Source organism: Aedes aegypti, chromosome 1, assembly GCF_002204515.2.
Source record: "Aedes aegypti strain LVP_AGWG chromosome 1, AaegL5.0 Primary Assembly, whole genome shotgun sequence".
NCBI lineage: Eukaryota > Metazoa > Arthropoda > Insecta > Diptera > Culicidae > Aedes > Aedes aegypti.
The window spans coordinates 120,599,315-120,605,690 of NC_035107.1; the positions used below are offsets into that span (position 1 = coordinate 120,599,315).

Genomic DNA, 6,376 nt, shown 5'->3' on the forward strand with positions numbered 1-6,376 from the left:
GCCACACGATATACGAATGCGAAAATGGCAACTTTGGCAAAGAAAGCTCTTAGTTAATAACTGTAGAAGTGCTCATAAGAACACTAAGCTGTCCCAGTGAGGACGTTAATGCCTAAAAGAAGAAGAAGTACACAACAAACAAACTTCTCTTCAAAGTTCACAATGAAATCAATCGGCACTTGAAAGTTTAAACAAGTTCACTAAGAACTTCTTCTGAACTTGCGTGGTTTGAAATTTCCCAGATTATTTTGGTTTAACTAGTTTCCTATTTCCATTGAAATAAGTGAATGAATTAGTAATTTTGAATGTAAAATTCATAGTGTAAAGTGAAATAAAATGCTGAGCTCCACGAAGGAGCATTCAATATATTTTTCGTGTCATTTGAATTCAGGAAAGTGTTTGTGTTGTGTGTTTCTACTTCTTTTTTGGTCACCCAATAACCATGCAGCCAGCCAAATATCTTCCATCATTGACAACCAGATGGCGCGTGCGGTATTGGTATTGGTAGCAAAGGTCGCAGGAAAGCCATGGATCGAGCAGCACCAACGAGGACATCGGCAGAGGGGCCCCAAAGGCCGAAAGAAGTGAGCAATGAAGGTCAGAATTACCTTAAGAAAGTGGGTGGAGTAGAGAGAAAGGTAGATAGCGAGGCTAGTCAGAAACAAGATTAGAGAAAAGTGCGGGAGAGAGAGAAGAAGAAGAAGAATAAACAGGAGTGTGAAACGGCAACTCAAGTGTTTTCCTGAATTCCGCACGGGAAAAAATCTGATCCCATTATCATGATTTACGAATCATGAAAATTATAAATTGCTCTTGGGACGAAATCATGATTCAGACTCATGATTTTTGAAGCTGAGCTACCACTATCATGATTCAGAGCAACCATTTTCATGAGCTCCAAATCATGACCATGAAAAGCGTTACGCACACGGTGCACCTGTCAAAACGTGTTTAGCAAAGCTTGTGCAAAGCATAGTTGGCTGCGCATTCACGGAAAAGTTGCCCTTTTTTTAAAAAAAAGTTCACTTTTATTGCCGGTTTCCTGCGCCGCTGTTGCTCTACTGTCGTTCCTGCTCTACTATTCCGTTCCTGCTCCGTTGATATCGGGCTATTCCGGCTCTGCAGAACTACTGGTAAGTGAAAAAAAACGCATGCAATTCAATACAAATGCTGACAATTTTCCACCGTCTTCTCTGTTTAGCCGTTTCATTCTGTTCCTTTCCTGCCGTGGCTGTTGCCCGTTCCGGCTCCTGTGTACCCGTTCCGGCTCCGCATTGAGGGAAAATTCTTCCGGCTCCGCTCTACTAACTACCGGTAAGTGATACAAAATTAATCCATTTTTGCGCCTGTAATCGAAATCCATTTTGACCATTTTCCACCGTCTTCTCTTTTTAGCCGTTTTATTGTCCCAGTGCCACTGTCGCCATTCCGGCCGCGGCTGTTGTCGTCCAATAGGTGCATCCGTTCCGGCTCCGCATTGAGTGACCAGCTCCGCCCTACCAACTACCGGTAAGTGATACAAAATTAATGTATTTTTGCTCCTCTAATCGAAATCAAATATTGACCATTTTTCACCGTCTTCTCTTCCGTAATAAGCTCCCGATTTTGTTGCCGTTCCGGACGATTCGTTTTCAGCCTTGGCTGGTTCCGCCCAGTAGGTGTTCCCGTTCCGACTTCCCCCACAACTACCGGTAAGTGTTACAAAATGAATCTATTTTTGCATCTGCAATGGAAATCAAATGCTGACCACTTTCCACCGCCTTCTAATTCGTAATTAGCTTCCATTTCCATTGCTGTTTTGGGTGCCCCATTCCCACTCCTACTATCCTGTCCATAATCATATAGTCGACGTAAGCACTACTGTAGTTTTCAACACAATCTCTGTTGTCTAGCAACAAATAATAGAAATTTAAATATTTTTATAAGGCAGACATTCAATCTGCCGCTCCACACATAATTGTCCCATGTTAGTTTTTGACTCTTTCTTTCTGTCTCGACGTTCCTACTAAAATTTGGCCTGCCTCTTTAACTCAGTGTTCCTTTAGCACTTCATAGTAATTAATTGAAGAGATTTCTTTGCCTGCCATTGCACGAATAATTATTGTACATTGTGTGGCAAGCACAATGATAATCTATGCCCAGGGTGTCGAGAAAAATTCTTCCTCGACCGGATCGGGAATCGAACCCGTCGTCTCCGGAATGGCGATCCAAAGCCTTAACCACTACGCTACCTGGAGACCCAAAGTAACTGCATATCAGCCCCATGATGGAATTGAACTGACCAGGAATTATCATAAGGATCTGCTTTCGAGGTCATTCTATTTTTCTATAATTTATTATAATATTCTAACTTCATTGTAACTGTAACTTTATTATCGTACATACATTATTGACCCAATTTTGTCAGCTCCTGTTTGGAGAACATGTTTTGCTCTCCTTTAAAATTTAAACATATTTTTCAACTTTTTATCGCTCTTTTTTTTAGTTTTCGAAAGCAGTTTGATGATGAACCAAAAAGATTTGGAAAATTTTCATTTGTAAAATGATGACAGCATAAAGATTGTCGCAAAATGGAGCTGACAAAATCGGGTCCATGTTGTATATTGGCTAATTATAAGTGATTTTTCAAACATTTGCATGAATTATGTAGTTTGAAACTTTGATAACGATTTTGTCAATGCCAACTTTTTTCATATGGAACTGTTTTGCAGATACAGGCAATACATTACACAAAAACAATCTAATATAAAGAATTTGAATTCTTGATACGACTGACAGGTGAACTGTACATTGCATCCCATTCAAGATATTTGAAAAAAAAAAACATCGTTTATAATAACTCAAACATAGTATTTTATCGAAAGGCACAGAAGTTCGGAAGCATAATGGAGCCGAAGTAGAAAAAACATCGTTAAAAAGTTGAATGCTGTTCTCTGTCTAAGCCAATCAGTTCACAGAACAGAGGTGAGTTATTAAACGAATTAGAAAGTTGGTGAGAAAATGATTAAGTGAGGGACTTAGTGAGAATATGGGTAATTGGGTGAGTTAGTGAGAAAATGAGTTTGTGTAAAATTCAGGGAGAAAGTACGTTAGTAAGAAAGTAAATTGGTTGGTGGGAAATATGTTGATGAGAAAGTGAGATTGTAAAACAATATGTTGGTGAAAAATTGAGTTGATGAGAAAGTGAGTTCTTAAGAAAGCAAGTTAATAAGAAAGTGAGTTCGTGAGAAAGTTAGTGGGAATATGAGTTATGGAGATTGCGAGTTAGAAAAATATGAGTTAATGAGAATATGAGTTCAAGTCAGTTGATGAAAAATGAGTTGGGAAGAAAGTGAGTTTGTGAGAAAATGAGTTGATAATAAAGTGAGTTGTTACAAAGTAAGTTGATGAGAAAATGAGTTGGTGATAAATAAGTTGACGAGAAAGTAAGTTGGTGCGAAAATGAGGTAGTGAGAAAGAGATTTAATGAGAAAGGTCATTGGTTAGAAGGTAAGTTTGTAAGAAGTTAAATTGGGTAAGACTAAGGTGATTTCTAACTCACTTTTCAATCTCATTTTTTCACCAATTCACTTTCTCATAAACTCATCTTCTCGCCAACTCATATTGTAACCAATCCACACTCTTTCCTATAAGCTCACCTTCGTACCAATTCACCAACATACTAGTTTATTTTCTCACCAACACGTATTTTCATCAATTTACTTTCTTATTGACTCACTTTCCACCACCAACTTTCACCAACTCACTTTTTACCAACTAATTTTCTCTTCAACTTACTATCTTGCCAACTCACATTCTTACAAAATTATTTTTTAACCAACTCATTTTACCCACAACTTACTATCTTATCAACGCACATTCTTGAGTTGAGAAAGTGAGTTAGAAAATAAGCTGGTGAAACGGGAATGGAAAAAAGAAGTTGGTGAGATACTGAGGTGAAGATGAAGTTGAGGAGAAATAAAAATTTTAGTTAAAAAGTAATAGCATAGGCATAAGCATAAGCATATACAGTGTTCGTTCGATTCTGGTACGGTTCATTTTAGGCACTGCTCGAATTTTACACGGTTATATTTTTGCAATTTTGTTGTTCGATTTTTACACGGTTAGAATTGGGCAACATAACTGTTCGATTTTGGCACAGCATCTCCACAGTCGTCTCGGGAAGGAACTTATGTTACTAAGGTAGCTCATCAAGCTTGGCTGTATACCGTTTCCATATGAACTAATTTCCGGAGACGAGAACATCATTGTTCAAGTATTACGACATGTTATGTTAGGAAAAACAACAATCAAGGCAGATTGATTACCAAACCTCAAAGCTACGTCTTCAACGAAGTGCGACATATTATTGAAAGCGATGGCGCCATTACCTTCATTGTCCATATATACCGAAACCATCTGTTCGACGAGCATCTAGATTCGTTTATAGTGGACCCGGAAGATTACGATGTTGGGAAATGTTGCATTGAGGATATAAGTAATCCTCCGTCCCATCTTCATAACCTACCCGATGGTCGAAAGGCAATTTCCATTCAAAGCTAATATGTAATGAGAAACATTGAGTAAGTATGGTTTCTTTTGCTTCATTATAAAAATATACTTCTGAGTCTAATATCCTTGTTATTCTTTGGCGAGTAGAAGTTTACACGGAATGAAAGTTGTACTTCCAGAGAAAAACAGTTGTATTGTTTGAACAATATCTATATATATAAAAATGAATTTCTGTTTCTGTCTGTCTGTCTGTCTGTCCGACCGCTATAGACTCGGAAACTACTGGACCGATCGGCGTGAAAATTTGCATATAGGGGTTTTTGGGGACGGGGAAGGTTTTAAAGGTAGTTTGGAGCCCCTCCTCCCTCTGGAAAAGGGAAAAATAATGTGTAAAAGTGAAAAAAATATTATTTTTCTTTTTTTTTGCAGGTATTCTTCTAAATGAATCACTTGATTGATTCTAAATGTTTCTATATTTACCTTTGGACAAGCTGAGGACCACTCAAAGAGAATTAGTCCGTTTGTTGTATAAAGATAATGATTAAGTGTAATATAATTTTACTTGGGTCTCCAGTTAGCCTAGTGGTTAAGGCTTTGGATCGCCAATCCGGAGACGGCGGGTTCGATTCCCGGTCCGGTCGGGAAATTTTCTCGACTCCCTGGGCATAGAGTATTATTGTGCTTGCCACACAATGTACAAATCATGCAAAGGCAGGCAAATAAAGCCGATCAATTGATACATGTTAAAGTGCTCTACTACTGTAAAAGTACTCTCTACACAAGTTGAAGAGGCAGGCCAAGTACCAGTAAGGAACGTCGAGCCAGTAAGAAGAAAAAGAATATAATTTTACTTGCTTCAAATAAAACTATACCTTGTATTCATAGTGACAGAAGCCCTAATAAATGTAGTTAATCGACCATCTGCATATTCTGGATGTTACACATTCTTCTTCTTCTTCTTCTTTCTGTCACAAACGTCCCCACTGGAACTTCGCCTGCCTCTTCAACTTAGTGTTCATGAGAACACAATTATATCAATTGTACCACATAATTTATAGCTGCACTTCATAACAAAGTTGTCTTTGAGTATAGTTTTATGCTTTATTATTTAATTTCGTATTTACTTTTTCTTTTTTTATACAGAACGCAGGTGATATAGAAGGGAGGATCGAGCGGCGACTGAACCATCTCCGCGAAAAATTTGGGGAATCATCGCTTCAACCTCAAATTGTCGCAGTGGGCACGAGCAACTCAACAAAAGCAACGATGGTTATTTTTGGCGGCGCGGAGTATATCGCAGATAATATTGTGCATGCTGTATGCATTTGTATGCATATCACTTATGTGCTAAATTTGCGTTATACTCCGGACTGCAAACCGCTGTGGCTCTTTGTTCAGTCATACCTGTTCAAAATCCCGGCGTCCATTATTGAGCTCCCGAAGAGCACACGTGATTTGCTAAAAGGTATAGATAATTAAACTGGAAGATCGTTTTTTTTCTTAAAATAATCTTTTTTCAAGTGAAAAGAATAGAATAAATGAATTAAACTCAAAACCCCAAAATATGTTTTAAATAAATGTTGTACTCACAAATAGCTTAAGGTGAAGGTGCAGTGCGTTTACTTTCAAAACTATGCATTTTGCCTCGCGTTTTCTCGAGCACCAATCTGAAAATCTGCCTCAATCTGAAAATGTACCACAATGTTTACTGCGAGTGAGCGAGCAACGAGTTATATTTTCAGCTTCATAGACCTGCTGGATGATCAGATTTATGATCATGGGAATTACAGCAGAATGAGAGGCGGCCATTGTGATAGCCATTTTTAGATTTCACAAACCATGTCCTTAATCAGACCGTCACACAGTAGTTTAGTCTGCAAAAAAT

At 38.2% G+C, this 6,376-nt stretch overlaps 1 long non-coding RNA gene across 1 annotated transcript; it reads left to right on the forward strand.

Moving 5' to 3' along the window:
- The first annotated feature begins 758 nt into the window (after positions 1-758).
- LOC110676879 lies at positions 759-6,164 on the forward strand. Its single transcript, XR_002500798.1, has 4 exons — positions 759-1,314; positions 1,396-1,509; positions 1,597-1,691; positions 5,635-6,164. It is a non-coding gene; the product is annotated as an uncharacterized LOC110676879 (long non-coding RNA).
- Positions 6,165-6,376: the final 212 nt, after the last annotated feature.